This window comes from Triticum aestivum, chromosome 2D (assembly GCF_018294505.1).
Source record: "Triticum aestivum cultivar Chinese Spring chromosome 2D, IWGSC CS RefSeq v2.1, whole genome shotgun sequence".
In the NCBI taxonomy this organism is placed as follows: domain Eukaryota; kingdom Viridiplantae; phylum Streptophyta; class Magnoliopsida; order Poales; family Poaceae; genus Triticum; species Triticum aestivum.
In genome coordinates, this window is record NC_057799.1 from 88757900 (window position 1) to 88782634 (window position 24735).

The following is a 24735-nucleotide window of genomic DNA, read 5'->3' on the forward strand; positions in this document are numbered from 1 at the left end:
CTTGTTGGGTCTTGATAGCTCCTCAGAGATGGATTCAGAGACAGATGACCAGTCCTATTCCCCCACCGGGGTGTATGCTCTAACTTGGCACGGTTATACTGCTCATATCATGCATATGGTGTCTTGCATTGCATAGTTTAGACATCATATACACAATATTCAACACCATGTTCTTAGTTCAGACATCATATCTAATGCCCTCTGTTTAGCATATAAATCACATATGTGAATTAAATGATGCGATCCTGATTACTTAGATAACATGTAGGTGAATTATGTCATGCGAACCTGTTTAGTTATTCATCATATCTTTGAATTATGTTATGCTATGCTATCCAGTTTAGATAGACATCATATATGTGAAATTATGTCTTGCTATCCGTTTTAGTTAAACAATATACATGTCAACTATTTTATGTCCTCTTTTTTCCACACTATCTATTGCATCTGTCTCTCATACAATGTATGTACATTCAACTATGTTTCCTGTTTATCAGCCATTTGAATTGGAGCGGGTGATGCCAGTATCTAGCGGACTAAAAACACGGTCTTCAAATAAAACAGTGCTACCTCTTGGTGGAGATAGCACCCCGGTTGTACATGCACGAGAACCAGCCCTACCACACATAACCCAAACTCTCGCAGATTGTACCCCTACTGCGATGGACAGAGAACCAGCTTCACCCAATCTAGCCCCAACCCCAGCAGATAGTAACCCAGTTCCTGTTGACACAACACCATCTCCACCACAGAGCTCCCAAACAAGAGCAGTTAGTAAGGCAGCTCCAGTTCCCAAAGGGCCAGTACTACCACGGCGAACCCCAACTCCACCAATTAGTACGCCTATTCCTGTGGAGGAAGCACAACCAGCTAGTCGTAGTTTAGCATCTATCGCATTTGATGTTGTTAAATCGTATGTGCTTATCTTGCCATCTTGGAAATATTATACTGAAGATGAAGGAAAATGCCAGTTGCAGGTGTTTATCCAGGAGTTATGTGTAAGTAATGTTACTCATGGCAATTACTTTGCTTTGTCCCATACATCCTACCTCCATGATGGTTATAATACAACAAATTTTCCCATTTTTCTCTATAGAGAAGGACCGATTTGGAAACTCAGGATGAGGTAACCTGTGCTAATACCTCTGCTATCTTCAAGAATGCTTGGTGGCAGTATCAGAATTACCTAAAGAAAATGTACTTCACCGGCAAAGAAACTCATCAAATTCCCTTACGTTCTCCTGAGACACATTTACTGGACGATGACTGGGAACGCCTTGTTCTGTACTGGTCCTGAACCAAGAATGTGGTAAGGTCTATGAGCTCATTTTATATTTTTAAGTACTATATTCTTGCGTCTTACTATACTCTGTTCATGTAGAACAAGTGCCTAAACCTGAAGAACAACTGTTCTAATTTAAGATTCTATTGCTATCATAGTTCAAAAAAGTGATAGGCATTAATTGTGCGTTTTGCCACCGCCTTGCGCTTTACTGACCAAAGCGCATGCTTATGCGTAGTTATGCACAGATTAAGCGTAGTTATGCGCAATGCATTTTGCTAACGCCTAGAGCCTAGGCGCTCTTAAGCGCTTGCTTAGGCGCGCCTTTTTTAACTATGATTGCTATCGTGCATACTGCTTTGCTCTTGTATCACCGTATTTACTCATACAAACTTATTTTTAAATTAAAGGATCCAATCGAAACTCCAATGGCACAGCAGGTATGTTCACGCATGTTTCTTTAACAGGCTTGCTCTTATCAATAGCTCTGTTGATTTCAATTTCAATTGTGTATACAGTTGACTTCTCATAGCATGCACATTACTAGCATCACAACAGAGCAAATAGTGTTGTTGTACATGTAGACCCGTGGTACCCATCTGAAATCTTGTTGTGCCGTGTAGTTTCCCACTCTTTGTATTCTTTCACTGCTGCTTTGTCTTGAACCGATATGATCTGAACCGTGTCTCTATTTTGATTTGGCAAGACAATGCAGTGACCATAGGACATAGATATATGTTTGTTTGATGCTTTTATTATGTACTAGTACTTGGCAATAGAAGACTTGGTAGTTTAATCCTGTCCACCTTACTAATGAACTGGTTCACCGAAATGAGTTTCATATACTAGTACATGCTAAACCTGTTATGTGTCTGCTTGTTTCTTCTTTTAGAATGCTGACAGAATATTGGGGAAGAGTGCCTTATTAAGCAATGGTAAAGGAAGTAATGCAGATAAGGTTCAGGATAGTGACACATCCTTGTTGGTCTCCAACAAAGCTGATAAAACAGCTAAGGAAGACTATCTCGAAGATAGTGAGACAACCCCAAAAACCTGTCTTGGTTTAGTGTTCGAGTTACTGGCCACTACAGCTTGCACAAGCTATTCAAACTCACTGTCTAAATCAGTTCGGTTTCTTGAGTCTCAACTACAAGCTGAAAGACATCGATCAGCTGTGCTGCAACAAGGAGCGGAAGGACTGCGGAAGTCCCTGGAGCACTCAGATGCATACTTTCTGGTGCAACAGCAAGCGTTGGAGGATTTTAGCGCCAAACAGGACAAAGCTAATAAGCTTGCTAAGCTTATTGCCAGCAGGGTGGATACCCAGGATAACGTTTCTTGAGCTCTTCTGAAGTTGTTTCAGTTATGCTCTTGTTTTGCCGCCGTGTTTATTTGCACTGGTGGCCAATTTTAATGGCCAGTGTATGTAATATGCTGCTTTGTTCCCTATATTTGCACTGGTGGCGAACTTTGATGCCCAGTGGATGTAATATGTGTAATAGCGGCAATAGGCTTGCTTATTTATTTCCTTATTGTCTTGTTTAGTTGTTTGCTTGTAGTCACTGCAGTTCTTTTTCTGTGTTTTTCTAGTGGCCACAATAACCTATTTTTGGAAACTAGGCCAAAATAATCATGGCAACACTCGGACTGTTGTAACCATGGGCCTCACTCGGGCCGTATGATCCATGGGCCTTCTACGGGCCATAGGATCCATTGACCTTCTATATGGGCCGTAGGATCCATGGGCCTTTTACGGGCCGTACGATCCATGGGCCTTTTACGGGCCATAGGATCCATGGGCCTTCTACGGGGCGTATCATCATTTCGCCAATCATGGGTCCTACTATTCGTGGACAATAACGGGCCGTTAATAGGCCATATTTGATAACTCTATGAAAAAAGCCCAACGGGTTTTTTTACATGAAAACGGCCCAACGTATTAACGGGCCGACTGTAACCACGGGCTGAATTTGGCCCACAAGCAGAAAATGACAGTAACGGGCCGTAAGTAACCGAATGCTGGAAATGAGCCCAAGAATAAATGGGCCCTGAGAAGGCCGTAAGATAACATGGGCTGGAAACGGCCCAACGGAATAATGGGTCGTTAATGGGTATGAAGTGATACACTGTTCATTACGGGCCAGTTTAACCACGTGTCGTTAATGGGTATAAAGTGATACATTGTTCATTACAGGCCAGTTTTACCATGGGCCGTTAATGGGCCGAGAGTTACAAAGGGCCTCATATGGGCCGAAAGACGTCATGGGCCATACATGGGCCGGAAGTTAAAACAGGCTGGAATTATATTGGACGGCCCAGATGACACTACTGGGCCTAATTCGGATAGGCCGTAAACGGGCCCTGGGTTAGCGGGCTGTAAATGGGCTATATGCGAACACGCCGTTAACAGGCTTGCCGTGGGCCAGCCTGCCACCTTTTGACCAAGTCAAACGGGTCGGTCTTTTCACAGGAATGGGCTTCTGTTGAGCCATGCCACGTGTCGTCGTATCATAGGCGCTTTGGGTCCAATGAGTGGATGACATCTGTCCCAACGGTGAGCCGACACGTGTTTCCTCCAGCCAATGATGATTTTACACGTGGAAAATCCCCATTGGTCGGGGCTGTTAACGGGTTATCGGATCCAAAACTGGACCTGATAGCTTAACGGCGTTCCGTTACGGTGGATGCCACGTGTCGGTCACCCTTGACGAAAGCATTTCTATGATGCGCGATTTATCGTCATGGAAGTGGACACTTTCATGATGATTATTTTGGTAATGTCATGGAACACTTCTACGACAGCACAGGTATGACTATCTTGATTCTGTCATAAAATTGTCATGGTTGTACATGCATGATAGAAAACATGACCTACTGTGACAAACGCGTATCATCATGGAAGTGTATTTTTTTTGTAGTGCATGACCGAGACTCATCTCCGGTCAATAACCAATAGCGGAACTTGGATGCTCATATTGGTTCCTACATATTCAACGAAGATCTTTATCGGTCAAACCGCATACAACATACGTTGTTCCCTTTGTCATAAGTATGTTACTTGCCCGAGATTCGATCGTCGGTATCTCAATACCTAGTTCAATCTCGTTACCGGCAAGTCTCTTTACTCATTCCGTAATGCATCATCCCGTAACTAACTCATTAGTCACATTGCTTGCAAGGCTTATAGTGATGTGCATTATCGAGAGGGCCCAGAGATACCTCTCCGATACACAGAGTGACAAATCCTAATCTCAATCTATGTCAACTCAACAAACACCATGGGAGACACCTGTAGAGCATCTTTATAATCTCCCAGTTACGTTGTGACATTTGATAGCACACAAGGTGTTCCTGCAGTATTCGGGAGTTGCATAATCTCATAGTCTGAGGAACATGTATAAGTCATGAAGAAAGCAGTAGCAATGAAACTATAACGATCATAATGCTAAGCTAACGAATGGGTCTTGTCCATCACATCATTTCCTAATGATGTGATCTCGTTCATCAAATGACAACACATGTCTATGGTTAGGAAACATAACCATCTTTGATAAACGAGCTAGTCAAGTAGAGGCATACTAGGGACACTTTGTTTTGTCTATGTATTCACACATGTACTAAGTTTCCGGTTAATACAATTCTAGCATGAATAATAAACATTTGTCATGAAATAAGGAAATAAATAATAACTTTATTATTGCCTATAGGGCATATTTCCTTCAGCAGGAGCAACGCCAGATGTTATGAACGTCTGGCAGAGCAAAGCTGATGACTACTCGATAGTTCAGTGTGCCATGCTTTACGGCTTAGAACCGGGACTTCAGCGATGTTTTGAACGTCATGGAGCATATGAGATGTTCCAGGAGTTGAAGTTAATATTTCAAGCAAATGCCCGGATTGAGAGATATATAAAGTCTCCAATAAGTTCTACAGCTGCAAAATGGAGGAGAATAGTTCAGTTAGTGAGCATATACTCAAAATGTCTGGGTATAACAATCACTTGATTCAACTGGGAGTTAATCTTCCTGATGATAGTGTCATTGACAGAATTCTTCAATCACTGCCACCAAGCTACAAGAGCTTCGTGATGAACTATAATATGCAAGCGATGGATAAGACAATTCCCGGGCTCTTCGCAATGCTAAAGGCTGCGGAGGTACAAATCAAGAAAGAGCATCAAGTGTTGATGGTCAACAAGACCACCAGTTTCAAGAAAAAGGGTAAAGGGAAGAAGGGGAACTTCAAGAAGAATGGCAAGCAAGTTGCTGCTCAAGTGAAGAATCCCAAGTCTGGACCTAAGCCTAAGACTGAGTGCTTCTACTACAAAGGGACTGGTCACTCGAAGCGGAACTGCCCCAAGTATTTGGCGGATAAGAAGGATGGCAAGGTGAACAAAAGTATATGTGATATACATGTTATTGATGTGTACCTTACTAATGCTCGCAGTAGTGCCTGGGTATTTGATACTGGTTCTGTTGCTAATATTTGCAACTTGAAATAGGGACTACGGATTAAGCGAAGATTGGCTCAGGACGAGGTGACGATGCGCGTGGGAAATGGTTCCAAAGTCGATGTGATCGCAGTCGGCACGCTACCTCTACATCTACCTTCGGGATTAGTTTTAGACCTGAATAATTGTTATTTGGTGCCAGCGTTAAGCATGAACATTATATCTGGATCTTGTTTGATGCGAGACGGTTATTCATTTAAATCAGAGAATAATGGTTGTTCTATTTATATGAGTAATATCTTTTATGGTCATGCACCCTTGAAGAGTGGTCTATTTTTTGTTGAATCTCGATAGTAGTGACACACATATTCATAATATTGAAGCCAAAAGATGCAGAGTTGATAATGATAGTGCAACTTATTTGTGGCACTGCCATTTAGGTCATATTGGTGTAAAGCGCATGAAGAAACTCCATTCTGATGGACTTTTGGAATCACTTGGTACTTGCGAACCATGCCTCGTAGGCAAGATGACTAAAACTCCGTTCTCCGGAACAATGGAGCGAGCAACAGATTTGTTGGAAACCATACATACTGATGTATGTGGTCCGATGAATATCGAGACTCGCGGCGGGTATCATTATTTTCTCACCTTCACAGATGATTTGAGCAGATATGGGTATATCTACTTAATGAAACATAAGTCTGAAACATTTGAAAAGTTCAAAGAATTTCAGAGTGAAGTGGAAAATCATCGTAACAAGAAAATAAAGTTTCTATGATCTGATCGTGGAGAAGAATATTTGAGTTACGAGTTTGGTCTTCATTTGAAACAATGCAGAATAGTTTCGCAACTCACGCCACCCGGAACACCACAACGTAATGGTGTGTCCGAACGTCATAATTGTACTTTACTAGATATGATGCGATCTATGATGTCTCTTACTGATTTACCGCTATCATTTTAGGGTTATGCTTTAGAGACGGCTACATTCACGTTAAAAAGGGCACCATCTAAATCCGTTGAGACAACACCGTATGAACTGTGGTTTAGCAAGAAACCTAAGCTGTCGTTTCTTAAAGTTTGGGGCTGCGATGCTTATGTGAAAAACTTCAACCTGATAAGCTCGAACCAAAATCAGAGAAAAATGTGTCTTCATAGGATACCCAAAGGAGACTGTTGGGTACACCTTCTATCACAGATCTGAAGACAAGACATTCGTTGCTAAGAATGGATCCTTTCTAGAGAAGGAGTTTCTCTCGAAAGAAGTGAGTGGGAGGAAAGTAGAACTTGATGAGGTAACTGTACCTGCTCCCTTATTGGAAAATAGTTCATCACAGAAATCTGTTCCTGTGACTCCTACACCAATTAGTGAGGAAGCTAATGATGATGATCATGTAACTTCAGATCAAGTAACTACTGAACCTCATAGGTCAACCAGAGTAAGATCCGCACCAGAGTGGTACGGTAATCCTATTCCAGAGGTCATGTTACTTGACCATGACGAACCTACGACCTATGAGGAAGCGATGAGGAGCCCAGAAGCGATGAGAACAAAGTGTGGACTTTGGTTGACATGCCCGATGATCGGCAAGCCATCGAGAATAAATGGATCTTCAAGAAGAAGACTGACGCTGACAGTAATGTTACTGTCTACAAAGCTCGACTTGTTGCGAAATGTTTTCGACAAGTTCAAGGAGTTGACTACGATGAGACATTCTCACCCGTAGCGATGCTTAAGTCCGTCCGAATCATGTTAGCAATTGCTGCATTTTATAGTTATGAAATTTGGCAAATGGATGTAAAGACTACATTCCTGAATGGATTTCTGGAAGAAGAGTTGTATATGATGCAACCTGAAGGTTTTATCAATCCAAAGGATGCTAAAAAAGTGTGCAAGCTCCAGCGATCCATTTATGGACTAGTGCAAGCATCTCAGAGTTGGATTAAACGTTTTGATAGTGTGATCAAAGCATATGGTTTTATACAGACTTTTGGAGAAGCCTGTATTTACAAGAAAGTGAGTGGGAGCTCTGTAGCATTTCTAATATTATATGTGGATGACATATTATTGATTGGAAATGATATAGAATTTCTGGATAGCATAAAAGGATACTTGAATAAGAGTTTTTCAATGAAAGACCTTGGTGAAGCTGCTTATATATTGGGCATCAAGATCTATAGAGATAGATCAAGAAGATTGATTGGACTTTCACAAAGCACATACCTTGATAAAGTTTTGAAGAAGTTCAAAATGGATCAAGCTAAGAAGGGGTTCTTGCCTATGTTACAAGGTGTGAAGTTGAATCAGACTCAATGCCCGACCACTGCAGAAGATAGAGAGAAAATGAAAGCCATTCCCTATGCTTCAGCCATAGGTTCTATCATGTATGCAATGCTGTGTACCAGACCTGATGTGTGCCTTGCTATTAGTTTAGCAGGGAGGTACCAAAGTAATCCAGGAGTGGATCACTGGACAGCGGCCAAGAACATCCTGAAATACTTGAAAAGGACTAAGGATATGTTTCTCGTTTATGGAGGTGACATAGAGCTCATCGTAAATGGTTACGTCGATGCAAGCTTTGACACTGATCCAGATGACTCTAAGTCACAAACCAGATACGTATTTATATTGAACGGTGGAGCTGTCAGTTGGTGCAGTTCTAAGCAAAGCGTCGTGGCGGGATCTACGTGTGAAGCGGAGTACATAGCTGCTTCGGAAGCAGCAAATGAAGGAGTCTGGATGAAGGAGTTCATATCCGATCTAGGTGTCATACCTAGTGCATCGGGTCCAATGAAAATCTTTTGTGACAATACTGGTGCAATTGCCTTGGCAAAGGAATCCATATTTCACAAGAGAACCAAGCACATAAAGAGACGCTTCAACTCCATCCGCGATCAAGTCTAGGAGGGAGACATAGAGATTTGCAAGATACATACGGATCTGAATGTTGCAGACCCGTTGACTAAGCCTCTCTCATGAGCAAAACATGATCAGGACCAAAACTCCATGGGTGTTAGAATCATTACTGTGTAATCTAGATTATTGACTCTAGTGCAAGTGGGAGAGTGAAGGAAATATGCCCTAGAGGAAATAATAAAATTGTTATTTATATTTCCTTATATCATGATGAATGTTTATTATTCATGGTAGAATTGTATTAACCGGAAACTTAGTACATGTTTGAATATATAGACAAACAGAATGTCACTAGTATGCCTCTACTTGACTAGCTCGTTGAATCAAAGATGGTTAAGTTTCCAAGCCATAGACATGAGTTGTCATTCGATTAATGGGATCACGTCATTAGAGAATGATGTGATTGATTTGACCCATTCCGTTAGCTTAGCTTGATCATTTAGTATGTTTCTATTGCTTTCTTCATGACTTATACATGTTCATATGACTATGAGATTATGCAACTCCCGAATACCGGAGGAACACTTAGTGTGCTACCAAACGTCACAACGTAACTGGGTGATTATAAAGGTGCTCTACAGGTGTCTCCGATGGTGTTTTTTGAGTTGGCATAGATCGAGATTACGATTTGTCACTCTGATTGTCGGAGAGGTATCTCTGGGCCCTCTCGGTAATGCACATCACTATAAGCCTTGCAAGCAATGTGACTAATGAGTTAGTTGCGGGATGATGCATTACGGAACGAGTAAAGAGACTTGTCGGTAACGAGATTGAGCTAGGTATTGAGATACCGACAATCGAATCTCGGGCAAGTAACATACCGATGACAAAGGGAACAACGTATGTTGTTATGCGGTTTGACCGATGAAGATCTTCGTAGAATATGTGGGAGCCAATATGAACATCCAGGTTCCGCTATTGGTTATTACCGAAGACGTGTCTCAGTCATGTCTACATAGTTCTCGAACCCGTAGGGTCCGCACGCTTAACGTTCGGTATTATGAGTTTATGTGTTTTGATGTACTGAAGGTAGTTTGGAGTCCTGGATATGATTACGGACATGACGAGGAGTCTCAAAATGGTCGAGACATAAAGATTGATATATTGGACGGCTGTATTCGGACTCCGGAAGTGTTCCGGGTGATTTCAGAGAAAACCGGAGTGCCGGAGGGTTACCGGAACCCCCACGGGGAACTAGTGGGCCTTAGTGGAGAGAGAGGGCCAGCCAGAGCAGGCCGCGCGCCCCCTCCCCCTTAGGTCCAAATTGGACTAGGAAAGGGGGGCGGCGCCCCCCTTTCCTTCTCCCTCTCTCCTTCCTTTCCTCCTCCTAGTAGGACTAGGAAAGGGGGAGTCCTACTCCTACTAGGAGGAGGACTCCTCCCCTCCTTGGCGCGCCCTAGGGCCGGCCGGCCTCCCCCCTTGCTCCTTTTTATACGGGGGCAGGGGCAACCTAGAGCACACAAGTTGACATTGTCTTAGCCGTGTGCGGTGCCCCTTCCACCATAATCCACCTCGGTCATATCGTTGCAGTGCTTAGGCGAAGCCCTACATCGGTAGCTACATCATCACCGTCATCACGCCGTCGTGCTGACGAAGCTCTCCCTCGACACTCAGCTGGATCAAGAGTTCGTGGGACGTCACCGAGTTGAACGTGTGCAGATCGCGGAGGTGCCATACTTTCGGTACTAGGATCGGTCGGATCGTGAAGACGTACGACTACATCAACCGCGTTGTTATAACGCTTCCGCTTTCGGTCTACGAGGGTACATAGACAACACTCTCCCCTCTCGTTGCTATGCATCACCTAGATGGATCTTGCGTGTGCGTAGGAAATTTTTGAAATTACTGCGTTCCCCAACACGGAGCACAAGCTAAATCTACACCCAAGATCAACAGGTGGCCGACGTTCCTAGCAGGACAATCTGTCCTTAATGTCGATGATTCATTCACAGAGGGCGATTATGCAGGGTCTTGTGGTGCTGTCATCCGTGATCACCGAGAATCTTTCATGTCGGCGTCCACGGCGAGATTAGAACATGTAGCTGGTGTGTTCACGGCAGAAGCGGCAGCTCTGCTTGAAGGACTGAAGCTAGCAAGAGATACGGGATGCAATAACTTGGTGGTGAGATCGGATAATATCACGGTGGTGGATGCACTTAAATTCAATGAAGGTTACTCTATGGTGGCAGCGCCGGTTCTTGATGAATGTCGTCGTTATCTAGTAGATTTCGGGAGGTTTACTATTCAGCATTGTATTAGAGAGTCAAATTATGTAGCTCATGAGCTGGCTAGATGGGACGTGCTAATAATCCATCTCGTTGGATTGATACCCCGCCTGATTTCATTGTGAGTCTGCTGGCAGACGATATATCCACCCTTTGATTAATAAAGTAAGCTTTCACGTCAAAAAAATGGGAGCAACTAACCAGACGAAAACAATGAAGCCATTATTAGCGAGATTAAGTTACACACGTATTTACTTTTGTTTTGAAGGTCGAGCTGTCAATGTCGAAGCATATAGTCAAGTCAAGTTTTCACTTTCGTCGGGTCTGGGACATTACATTTGGTTTGAACAATCCCACGACCAAAACTGTATCCCACATTCTATGATGTTTGATGAATAAAACTTGGTTTATCCCTTAAAAAATAACTGGAGGTTCCCCTTGCGGGGATCTTTAGGATTAATTTTGGGTGGCCTGGAGCACGTCAAGTGGTGCGTCTAGCCGCCGCCACATGTCATGTGTTGGGTACTTCCTCTTGATTTTATATTTTATTTTTCCTACGCGTTTTTGGATTTTAGATGGGGTTTTCCGTGTTTGTTTGGCTTTTTAGTTTTCGTCCAACTTTCCCTAGGAATTGAAAAACAAATTGTGTAGAAATTTTTTGTGCTTGCACGAGAAGTACAATTTTGCTTTTCGTGGATGGACATATTGGCTTCCGCGAAAAAATTGTATATGCTTTCAGGAGAAGCACAAGAATGGGAAAAAATTGTTTCGCGAGAAGCACAATTGTACTTGTCGGAAAAAAGTGCTTTCACAAGAAGCACAATTGTGCTTAGCAAAAAGTGAAAAAAATATGTGCTTCCATGAGAGCCACATATTGTTTCTCGTAGAGAAACATATTAACTTCCGCAAGGAGCACATCTGTGCTTCTCAGAAAAAAAATCTTGCTTTTATGAGAAGTATAGTTGTGCTTCTCAAAAAGAAAATAGGGAAACATGGAAAAACTGCTACCCTGTCGCTCTAGTTTTTTTCTTGTCATACACCTTGTTTCTTTGCCAGTTTTTTTGTTTTTCATTTTTATCGATTTTTTTTGTATTGCTATTTTCCCGGTTTCTGATTTTTCTAATTCTTTTTGTTAAAAAAAGTTCGTCGAAACCTATTAACATAGGATCTAGATTGCGAGCCACTTGTCAGCGCCTCAGAAGGTGGGAGTGACATTTGCAAGGGTAACCTTTTAATCATGATTTCGGTTTTTTATTGGCATGAGGGCCCCGCAACGCTAATCCTATTCGGCGCTTAAAGTGCCAAACTTAGGCTTATTTCAACTTCCGCACACCGCCTCACTCAGCATCGCTCCGGTGTTAGGAAGCTTCTAGAAGCTTCTCTTTCCTTTATATGTTTTTGGTTTTCTAGTTTCACTCAGTTTTTATCAGATTTTTGATTTTGTCAATTTATTTTTATTTATTTCATTTATTGTCAAATGCATGGATTTTTTTTCAAATTCGTGAACCTTATTTTCAAATTTCATGATTTTTCCCAATTATAAACTCTTTTCAAATTTTTGTGAACTTTTTATTAAGTTTCGTGAAAAAGTTAATTTTTGTGAAACTTTTCAAATTATTATTTTTTTCAAGTCTTGTAATTTTTTCAAATTCGTAAACTTTTTAAATATCATGTTTTTTTCTAAATTTAATTATTTTTCCCCAAATTTAGGAACTTTTTAAAAAAATGAACTACTGTAAGGAAATTGAATAAAAATCAACTTCTTATGATTTTTTTTAATTCCCAAACTTTTTTTATTAAATGATTGAATTTTAAATTTGCGTTTTTTTTGCATTTCCATGAGTTTATTTTTCTAATCTGTGAACTTTCCCTATAAAAAAATGAACTGATGATTGGAGCGACCTGAGCAAGCGACCAACTCGCATTCATGGGTTGGGCCCAAAAGGCGCCGCAGTGAGCGTCAGCTGGCTTCCGCGGCGCTGAATAGGGAGGTGGCCACGGTGGTCGGCTAGGGTTCCGTGGTGTTAAGAGTGTTAGACACTCGTGTCATCACTTTCTCCTCCGGCAAACACAATGGTGACCGCCGACACGCAGGGCCAGTCCTGAGATTTTCGGGGCCCGGGGCGAGACAACACGGAGGGGTCCTAAAGCCACATAAACATATGCATATTTTTCTGTCTATTTCAACTGCAAATAAATATTCAGCAGACTATAATCTATGGTGCCTTGTCTTCTTGACTATTAAGAAACCGGGGTCACAAACATTCACAATAAAAGTTGATCGATCTTGTCAATCTACCCTTGTACTGTATATATTTGTATTACTAGGTGAACTAGTAGCACTATCATGCCTATTAATTTTTTATCTTCCTATAGTTTTCACTAGTTATTCTTGAACAACAACTAAAGCTAACTCCTTGGAGTTCCTAGCAGTAGAAATACTGTTTTGTTTTTGCAGGGAATCCGTAGAGCACTTGTATCTGCTCTAAAAAAATGCCAACAACTCATGTGGGACTCAACTAACTCATATGCATATTTTTCCTCAATTATCAGATGGATTCTTTCTGAATAGCATCTTGCTAATCAGCACAAAACATATGATACAAGAAATTAAGAGTACTGCTAATTAAATAAAAGTGTTAAGAAAGGCATGGAACAAGGTACCTGGAAGGCTAGAAAAATCGAAATCGCAAGATTTTGCTGCTGCGTCACGAACAAAAGTCCAAGTTTTTGTTTTCTAATCCCAATCCTGGTATAAGTATCTAGGGAGAACATGAGGCTTCTCAGAGCTCAGCGAGTCTCGGCCGTCGGATCGGTTTTTGATGCGTTCTGGAGCATCGGATCTCCCTCCCGGACGATCTGGGCCGCCGGATCGATAACGGACACTGCTACAATGAATAGTTGCCTCTCGTTTGTGCCACCGCGTGTTAATTCAGTGCCCCGCCGAGTGTATTTTGGTCATTTCGCGTACTTGGGTATAAATTGGCGGCAGCTCCCGTGGGATGACCTAGCCACCGCCTCCTCCCTCGCTGCTTCCACTCCTCCCGCAGCCGCCTCCCTCCCTCCCTCCCACGCAGCCGCCTCCCTCCCTCACTCGCTCCTCATCCGGCGATCGCTTCCACTCCTCCCACAGCCGCCTCCCTCCCTCACTCGCTCCTCATCCGGTGACGGCAGCAGCGGTCACAGAGGAGGGCGGCGGATCAATGGCGTCGGCGATGGCGTCCGTGGCGGCGGTGGACGGCGCGGCCGCGGCGCTCCGTTCGGTGATGTCACGCGCGCGGCAGGTGGCGGCGCGGTCGGGGCGGGCGCCAGAGCAATTTGGGCTTCTATCCTGATGTAAGCAGTCACTATCCCCTTCTCGGCTTTGATTCAAAATCACCTGGTGGCTAAGATTATTTGGGTTGTCAGCAGTTAATCCTTTGCCTCCTCTTGCTCGTACGCCAACATGTGAGAACTAGGAGAAAGGGGTGGAGGCCATGGAGGTCACGGGGCAAGGAAGAAGAGGAGGCCATGGAGGTCGTGGGGGAGATCCGGAGAGGAACAGGAGGCCACGATGGAGGACCACGATGTCGCCCCCATCTTCCCACTCCTTGAAGAATAGCACCCCTTCGAGCCCCATGTTGTGGTCAGTACTCCAATTACCTACTGCTTCTTAGATTATTAATTAGAGAGACAAGATCAATTGACTTGGTAGTATACTTTGAGTTTGTTTTACTGCCTGGAGAAAGAACGGGAGCCCTTTCTCACAGTGGCGTTCACGTGGATGACCAAACTGAGTCTTCTTCTTTTTTATATCTCCAAGTACAAATATGGTTTGATTTGATAGAATAGCATAGTCTAAAATGTTGAGATTGTGAGTCTACAAAGACAGTTACAGATACGATCAGTTAATAGCTCACGTGAAAAATACTGTCTGTTCCTCTCTTTTTACTGTAAAACGCAAGCAAAAAGGATGATATGGTAGTCAAGTTCTTCCTGGAAATCTTGCCTTGGTTGATCTTGCGGGCAGGTAATAGCTATTCTTTTTGGGCTGCTGTTTTCTTTTCACTCTGTAAAATTATGTTCGTGGGCAGGTAATAGCTATTCTTGATCCTATGTTTCTACTGGTTATTGATTCTGTGTTTTCCCAGCAAACTAACTTGAATTTTAAAGGACGGTCAGTATCACCAGCTGGTAATTCTATAGTATGTGGATCACGCTAACGAGATAAAAACACATCTCCATGTAAGGGGTCATTCATTTTGGTCGAGTGCACACACAAGGAAATGTTATTTCTGTTGATTCGAATTTTGTCCACACAACAGAACCAGTTACTTTTTGGGATCATAATCATATACATGCTAAAGTAGCCAGGTCTATAATTTTTATGTTTGTTCTTTCTTCCCGTATAGGAAAATATTGGAACAATCAACAATCATGTTGAAGACCAACATAGGATGATAGAGAATCTCCAGGTTTGCCACACAATGCTCTTGTCTTTGAACTGATTTTAGGTGTGCAAGAGGTAGTAAGATTTTGAAATTTCTAAGATTTTTGGCGATGGTCTTGGAGTAGATATTGCGTTAGGTAATGAACTAACTGTTCTTGCTAGCTTTACTACTGGTTATTGCCTTAGAAACTAATTTGGTTTAAATATGATCTCCAATTGCAGGTTTATTGATTAGAAACTAATTTAGTTTAAAATACGATCTCCAATTGCAGGTTCAAGGAATTGTTCTCAGCGTCATCCAATGGAGGAAAGATAATGCAGAGGGGGTGGAAGTAGATGTTGTGTCGCTAATAGCACCAACTGCCATTTACGGATCCAGGGTAAGATATTTAGTCTTCTAAAATGATATGCATCATTGTTAGATGTCAAAATTAGGCAGTCCAACAAGAAACTTGATGGCAACATGCCTCCTAGGAATAATTGTTTCTTCTGGTTTACTGTTACTTATTATAGGTTCAGGCGCAACTAAATCATTCATGGAAGGCCATAATAAACCTTTTATTTCTTAATATAAAAGGATAAAAAAGGTTCACCATTATGCACAAAACAGTCTATCTTAAGGAGTGACAACTAGGATGTGCAAGCATACTGAACCATGGTACCTTGCTGAATGAAAAATATTATTTTGGACTCCTGGTAATATATGCTTCCTTGCATTTGTTGCAATTTTGCTCATTTGTGCCTTTCATTTAGGGATTTCCCCCCTATGGTGCACATTGTTGTTGCTGCTGTATGATGCATTTGTGGCTTAGGACAACGAATGATCGATTCTACTTCCTTTGTTGTTGTTGCTTCCTGATTTTTCTTACCATGGGTTGTCATCTAAAGTCAATTTTTAGAGGAATCAAGACCTGTTCTTTTTTCTTCCCACAGTCTGTCATCTAAACTAAATTTTTAGAGGAACCAGTAACTGCTTCCTGATTTGACTTTGTCCTCTTTGTCGATGATCCTTTTCTTCCTATGGTTATGCAGGCCCGAGTCTTAGTTTGATCTTGCTGTTTCGCGGCTCAATATCGATGACTACCATGAGGCACTGCACAGTTAAACTCCTCTGGTAATCAGCACCAACAATTGCCTTAAAAGTCCGCATTCTGCATTATAATGCACTTTACTGGTTAGGTTCAAAGTTTCAGAATTCAGTGACCAGGCTGACATTTACTACAGGTATTTTCTACACCTTTGTGTAATGGGTGGAACCTATCCTACACAATGCCCAATGAGCCATGTTTTTTCCTACGGGTAGAAAATGCTCTGTTTTCAAGTGGCATCATACGGCGAAGCAGGGGATCTGGATCAGGGGTCGTAATGGTTCTTGTGACGACATGTCTAGCGCTTGCGCTCCCTGCACTCTGGCTTCTACTTGCAAGTAAGCTTCTCTTGCTCTTCTACCACTCCCCCCTCCTCTTCTGTGAGGATCTCTGGTTGGATTTGGGTAACCAGAGCCCAGGAGATGAATCCTATTTGAAGATGAACTGTGTATGCTAGCTTGATTTAGTTTATGTGAGTAGATATTTATATATGAAATTATGAACCATGTATGCTGGCTTGATGGTGATACACAGTAATTTAACCAATGACTTTAGATTGGGAGTAACCAGTAAGAGGATTATATCTGTGAAAAGTGTATTCCTCACAAGCCATGTAAGAAACCCAAAGGGATACATGTGCAGTTAATATCATCTTAACGTTTAGTGGCTGAATTATAATTAGTTGCCATCATACTTAATATTCTCTTTCGCCCAAAGGTATTGTATTATAGGTTTTCAAATTGGTTTTAGTATAAGATTGGCATTTATTACTGTACACTACATTGCAAAATACTCACTGCGTATGCTCTTTTTTGTTAGTTTTCTGTTTTTGTTTTTGTTTTGGGCCAGGAGGCCTAGAAAGGTCCTTTCTGGCGTGAGGTGTTCGGGCTGCAGGGTGATTCCTATAGAACAAAATCGTTTGTTCGGGAAAAGTTTGACACCGAACCTTTCGTTCGGTCTGGGAAGCTCTCAGACTGAAAGTCAGGTGGATGCGTCCTTCTTTGAATTCCTAGAGCCATTTACCATCGAAGGATGTATCACAGAACACAGTCATTGCCACTATGCTTTTCTATACTTCTGTCCAGAGCATTGGGATATGTATTTTGTACTATCTGGCTACTCTCTAATGCATTACTCAAGCCTCCGGTCTCTATCTATACACATGACTTGATCTAATTATTATGGAAGACCTGTGGGGCATGTTGTTTTCTATATAAATGACTTGCTCTAATTCTTATCTATCAAACTGCGTGACTTTTGGCCTATTCCTTTCTGCAAAATTTGATATGTCGAGATGTGAGCTACAATACTATTTTGGATCTTGCGCTTCGAGCAATGCATATCAAGAGATACATGTGTGGCTAAATCATGCTTCAGTGTATTCTTCATGAGCGAAGCAAGAAACCCAAGGGACACATGTGTAGTTAATATCATTTTAAGGTTTAGTGGCTGAATTATAATTAGTTGCCATCATACTTAATATTCTCATTTGCCCAATATGGTATGTAAGGATGTTTCTTAGTAGTATGTGTTTGAATGCGTGAGCTGTTGAATCAGTGATGTAAAGCTGCACCATGTGTACTTTTCGTGTATTCAGTGATGTAAAGCTGCACTGTTTTTTTTTGACAGGATAAGTTCAAGACAAGTCTGACCTAATAACTACTATCGCCTTCTATCCAATGTCGAGCCTTCAACGGGGGCATCGGAGGGGACACCGTCGCACGAAAGGTTGGTGCCTCAAGCCACACTTATTTCTTGTGATTCTTTTCTCTTGCCACCGAGTTCGATTCCTCTGATTGCATGCAGCCCAGGAGAAGCCTAAACTGAAAATAACTAGCTTTAGTACTTTTCATTCATATGCATTCCCTACTCAGGGAAAAATGTCTTGCGTATGTGTGTGTGTACTGAAATTGTAACTCACTATAGTAATTCATAATTTGTTCAATTTTTTACTTTGATGCTGCAAATATAGGGAGGAAATATTGTGCAAGTCAATATCTCAAAATGAACAAGGGGAAACCTTTTAAGTTACCTAAGGGATCCAGAGGAAGGGCTAAAAACTGCATAAGCATAGCCAGTGAGCACGTAGAAAAAGCATTGCAGTATTCTTACAGGGACCAGCGTAACAAGAAAAAGTGACAGACCGTATCTCTGGATCGACTCCATTGGGTATCCATTAACGTCTGAGATTTCACAAGGAAATGAGTTTCTTTCATTCTCATGTTGAAAAGAATTATAAAGAAACCAAGCAGAATATGATGTCAAACTTTTAAGCTATTATTGGGTGGCCACCTATCAAGGTTTGCTGAAAGTTATGAACTTGCTTTTCAAAAGGCTTTGTATTCTGCATCTTTATTTGTGCAAGAAATCCAATTGGAATTGGTCTGTTGTCCTGTGCATGTACTTTCTTTTGTTGCTTATATATTTCAACCACTTATTTATGTTGTCCTGTGCATGTACTTATTTATGTACTTCTGTCTGGGATACTATATGGCTACCCTCTAATGCACTGCTCAGCCTTCAGTCTCTTTCTGTATAATTGACTTAGGGAAAAACCCACTGTTTCCTATCCTTTTCTGAACAGCGAGATCTAATTATTATGAAAGACATCTGTAGTGTGTTGCTCTCTATATAAATGGCTTGCTCTAATTCTGATTTATCAGACTGTGTGGCTTCTGTTCTAATCCTTTTTGCCAAACTTGATGCGTCGAGTTTTGAGCTACTATACCGCTTTGGATCTTGTGCTTGGGCCGGGCAACTACTGAAATGGAAATGTGTTGGAGCGATTATGTGTTGCAGGTAAAGAAACAAATTTTCATTTTTTCGGCTTGCTATTAATTGTCACTTGCATACACATGATTAGGTTGGTCATGGATTTGTGCAGCTAGCTAGTGCTAATATTATGTGCTGCTCTAGAAATAGATCAAGTGATACTTTTTTTTGTTCATCTAATGATTTTTTTGTTATTTCCTTTTGAATGCTTAGCCATGCTGTGTCTCACTCGTGTGAAACTCAAGATTTGATAGTAGCACATAACTCCCTGATTTGACAAAGAGTTAAATTCCTATATTTTAGTATATCTTGTTATCTTTCTTATTTCTGTTCCTGAACTGAACTTCGCCCTTTTCTACAAAATTATAAGAGCAATGGTGGTTTGGACAAATGATTATGGTTGCTTATTTATTTTCTTGGTGTTAGATTACTAATGTAGAGAAATATAATTATATGATTTTACCATTATTATCATATGAGGAAGTGATAGGTTCGGAAAATGACAATAGTTTAAAAGAAGTATTATGGTGTAGTGCAGTAATAATTTTAATTTAAAATTGCAGATCTTGCATCATATTTTTGTTGTGTATGTGGGCAGTGTGTTCAAGTTGATCTGGAACAATTTGAAGTGTTTCCTCGACACAAAATCTTCAGCCAAGGTTTTCTTAAGCACCTGTATAGAAGTTTAAAATTGTAATTGTTTCAGGTTCTTCGCCACATTATGTATGCTTTGTTATTTTTTTAATAATTGGACCTATTTGCTATGTGGAACATGTAGCATTTACTTGATCATAATATAATTCAATATTTGACCACGGTCTTTTGGCTCTTGCTTTCAACATATGCAGTATCGGTTAGTCATTTTCTTGACACAACACTTTAGGCAACGGCTCAGACTTCTTGAGCCATTCTCTATTTATTGTCGATACATCTTTCAAAATAAACGAACAATGTTTCCTCCATATATGAATGACACAATGACTCTATGAATTTTTTCCAGTCAACTGATCATCCTAAGCCTCATCCTGTATTCAATACATTTATGTTCCATTGCTAACTAACGTTCGTTTGTGATTTCTTTCTCGGGATGGAAATGTTCCTCGGCACCATGACGAACATCAACGGAGGAACAACCTTTTTATTTTATTTTCTGTTGCCTCTACTATATTGTTGCTGCCACAAAGATTTACCTGGACATGGAGCCATCATGATGTGTTTAAAAATGATTACATTATCCTTTTCTAACCTGATGGTGTTAGAAACCTCTTAGCATTCGAGCAGGTTTAGTTCATTGTTTATTAATTCCTATTATGTAAAAAAATCACTGATCATCACTTGACAGAAAATATTTTGATATGCAATCATTTGCATGGGCGAAGAACCTGGATGTTATTTACAGGTTTTGGATCATGGATGATTGTTTTGAATGAAAAAATATCAAATAAAAGAAAGCATGTAATCTTTCTAATCCAGCAAAGCCTTGAAATGCTTCTAAATTTGTGTGAGCTAAATGATAATTTTTGCAACACCCAGCACTATACGTTGCCTTATAGTTTCATGACGATGTTGAACTTATTCTTTTAAAATGATTTTTCATGAAATTGGAGTCTCTGTTGCACTGCAACCATTTGGCAAATGCATTTAAAATTTCCACCAAAATTTGGGGATGTCATGTGATGTTTTCACATCACTTTTATGCAAAAATATCTTTTGGTTATTGGGGATTTTGAGCTCTACATCAACTCTTCAAATCTGGTCCAGTAGGCATTTTTGCACTACAACCTATTTAAATATTTCTTTAAAAATTCTTCCAAGTGTTTGGAGATGTGAGTAGATGCATACAATTCAACTTCATGCAAAAACCCAGTGTTGTTCTTTGAAACATTTGAGTGAATCAACCTCTTTTTCATTCTGGTCCAGTTTGGTGTTTTGTACTGCAACCCTATTTTATTTTGCTCTAGTGCCCCTGAGCTTTTTCCTGCTTGTAGCCCTCCCTGCAAAACCCTTAAGTCCAGGAGAGTGGTCCCATTGGAGGATTTTAAGTGCATGCAATGAGACCTTTTTCTTTCTGTCCAAAACTGTAGTTTTGCAAAACTTGCACTGGCAAGTTTCTGGTTTTGCCCAAACGATCTTGCCATCATCACCTACATCCAGGGAGACCCTGTTCTGGAGTTTTTGGCCACTCCAAGAGTTGCCTAGATGCACTTGGCATTCTGTCGAACACTTGGTGTGCACAGTCAGTTTTGGCATGTTTTCTAGTTTGCATTATGGATTTGATCCAATGACCCAGCAACCTTGTCCACTAAGATCCTAGCTACTCCTAACCTAGTCCTGTTAATTGCCAGCTTCCCTCTAGCACTCTAGGCTGCCCTGGCATTTCGTCGAACATGTCCCGTGCGTGCTCTGGGCGCGTCCAGAGCGCACGTTTTGCACGCGCGCGCACCGAGCCGCCGCGTCGCACTGCCGCCCTCGTCGCGTCCCGCCCCTAGCCCTTGCTTGCCTGCAGAGCCGCGCACTACACTCGCCCACTCGCCAGAACCCTCCAAGCCGCCCCTGGCGCCCTACAGCGCCGCCGTTAGAAGCCTTGGCGGCACGCCGGCGTCGGCAGCGAGCTCCTGCCACGGACGGCGCCGCCCAGGCCACACCAGCGCGCCAGCTGCCCCTGTGAACAGCTCGAGCTTATCCTGAAGCCCGTCGGCACGCGCTCGTCGCCGCCACGTCGCCCTGCGGCTACAGAGCGACGGTCGCCGGCGTTCTTATCCACGGCCGCCGCGGGACCAGCCTCGAACGCCTATAAAAGGAGGCCCCGAGCCCCTCCGAGCGCTCAGGCGACCTCAAGCCTTCCCCCTGGAGCTCCCCAAGCAGTGGATTGACCGGAAGGGGCCATCTCCCCCACCTCCGGCTGGTTCGGCCGCCGCTGCCTTCCGGTGCCATTCGTCGCAACCAGGCTATTCCCCGCCTATCCAGCGCCACCACTCGCTTCCCCTTGTTCTTGCGGAGCTGCCCAGCGCCTCAGCCTCGATCGGAAACCACCGGAGCCCAAAACCCCCTTCACTCCCGTAGCCCCCTCCGCCGCGGAGCTCGCCGCCGGCGACTCCTCCCACCACCGTCGACCCAGCGACCACCGGGAGGACCGCCCCGGTCTGGCGGGTCCATCCCTGCCCTCAGGTGCACTCGAGGAGCCGCCGTTCGTCGACGGCGATCACCGGAGTCCCGCCCCGTTCGGGCAGAGGAAGAGGAGGGAGAGGGGGGAATAGTCAAACCTGACCAGTGGGCCCTCTGGACCCACTGTCAGTGACCCCCGCGTCACCCACGCTGGCTTAAATGGTCACGTAAACGCCTGAGTACGTTTCCTCCGCTTCGAAAGCGTATTCTCTATCGAAACGTTTTCTTTTTCTGTTTTATTTAAAACAAAACTTTGACCAAACTCTGACTGGCTATATCTTTTAAAATAAAACTCCAAATGAGTTGATTATTTTTCCTACCTCTCTCAAATTTCATCTAGTTTATTTTAAGATTTATCTCAAAAATAATTGAGACAACTTTTTGTACTGTTTTTGAAATATTTGTTATTTGAATATTTTTCAAAATAGGAAATGGAGAGAGAAGAAAACTTTCAAAAAAGTGCACCCCCTTGCATACTCTTGAAGGCAAGCATTCTGAACTCTGGCATAATATTTTCGTGAGGTGCTTTGATACGGTTACAACACCACTTTGACTTGGAGCATACGTTATTTTTTTATGTGACAATAAAGTCACATGCATGAGTGCATATTGGAGATGCTTTACTGTTAAGATGGATATGCGGGTAATAGTGATCATCCTCGCAAGCTTTTCATGCATACCGGCAGGAAGCCGGGAGAGTCGTGGTCTTGGGTAGACACGAGCTTGTCCCTAGTTCCTCGTCGAGACGAGTGTGTCCGGTATGGCATGATGAGGTTTGATGAGCGGTGATTCTGTCTATCAATGGGATATATTTTGGTTATGCTAATCATTCGGAGAATACTTGGACCCCTGAGTCGGTCGTGGGTCGAGTCTTGTTCAAAAATTCTTCCCCTACTTGTTTTGTACTACCACTTGTCCCTGCCGCAGGTAGGGTATGGTTCAGTAAGTTGTCAACCCCTTACCAAAGCACACACCGTACAGAGAGGCCATGGTGGAAGATACCGGATGCATCCGGTAGACATGCCACCTGGTCCGGGGGCATGGGTGTTTCCGGTTGGGACCGAGAGGGGGTCACCCCTTAGAGCGCGCGATATAAATTTTATCCCATGCTACGTCGAGGTTGTAGCCTCCCCACTTAGAGTTTTGCTTGACAGGTGTCGTGGGTGATTCCAGACACCGGTAAGTTAAGCTGGTGTGTGCAGGTCAGGCGTGTTTTCAATTAAAAGGTCGTAGGCCGAATTAGTCCCGATGGACTAAATAAATCCGTTACTCGTGGGTAAAGAGTTCACCCTCTGCAGAGGTTATATCTATTCGGATAGCCACGTTCATGGGTAAGGACTACAGTCTGAGATGGGTCTAGTGACGGTGTTCGGATGGAGAAACGGCTAAACTAGAATTTAGTGACGGTCTTCGGATGGAGAAACAGCTAGACTAGATATTGTTTATGACCTGTGTCATATGAGGATTATGTTTATTATTATTATGGACTAACCATTTTACATTACTTGAATTATTGAGTATCCCTGGGACGGTTCTACCTCCTGGATATTCACGGTGATTATTCTTAGATAAGCCCTCTCTGTGGCGTCGCTCAGACGCCCGACTGCGGCGTGCTTGTTATTTATTTACCCTTTATAAGCCCTTTATGTGGCGTCGCTCAGACGCCCGACTGCGGCAGGCGTGTTATTTAATTATTCTTTATAAGCCCTTTATGTGGTGTCGCTCAGACGCCCGACTGCGGCATTGTTAATTCTTTTGCACCCTTTCGAGGAGTCATTTCAGACACTCGATCAGTGCATTCTATTTCTACTCCCGTATTGCATGTTCATATTTTACCTACGTGCGTGCATCATGGATTTCGTTTATTTCGTGACAGACGTTATCATCATAAAATGTTTTCGGAGCATGATCTCCCCTTGTTATATTATACCCGTGTTCTTGATGTTTGCGAATACATTCAAACGTACTCACTGGCTTGTCCCTGGCTATTGTCTTGGCCAGATTTCTTGCGTGGAGAAGAGCGTTACGACGACAGCTCCGGAACCCATGTAAAGGTGATAGCAGCCTCGCGAAGATAGGAGTTATCCTGGTCAGCTGTTCTTGTGGGAAATGGAGTCCCATAGACGCAGATGTACCACAAACCGCTTCCGCCATCAACCACTAGAAACCAAGTGTTGTACTCCTAGGCCACAATGGTCTTGTACTACATATTTTGTACTTTGCTTGGAATTCTTGTATCAAGTTGGTGCCTCATCAGCTAACAGTAATCCTGGGGCTGGTGAGCACAAAGGCCGTTTTCTGGGAAATTAATATCCCGAAAATCCCGGTCGTGAGGTATTATTGGACTTATATACTCTCTCTAAGAAACAATTCTTATTCAGTGGATTTAATTGCAAGATTTGCC

General features: G+C 42.5%; 1 long non-coding RNA gene across 7 annotated transcripts; it reads left to right on the forward strand.

Moving 5' to 3' along the window:
• The first annotated feature begins 13886 nt into the window (after positions 1 to 13886).
• Positions 13887 to 20562, forward strand: LOC123051846 (uncharacterized). Of its 7 annotated transcripts, none has more exons than XR_006424320.1 (7): positions 13887 to 14213; positions 14286 to 14502; positions 15269 to 15331; positions 15579 to 15686; positions 16339 to 16420; positions 16531 to 16732; positions 18024 to 20562. It is a non-coding gene; the product is annotated as an uncharacterized lncRNA (long non-coding RNA). The 7 variants fall into 7 exon arrangements; XR_006424317.1 differs by having other exon boundaries at positions 13897 to 14213; positions 14289 to 14502; XR_006424318.1 differs by lacking the exon at positions 15269 to 15331 and having other exon boundaries at positions 13897 to 14213; positions 14289 to 14502; positions 18024 to 19193; positions 19730 to 20562.
• The last annotated feature ends 4173 nt before the right edge of the window (positions 20563 to 24735 follow it).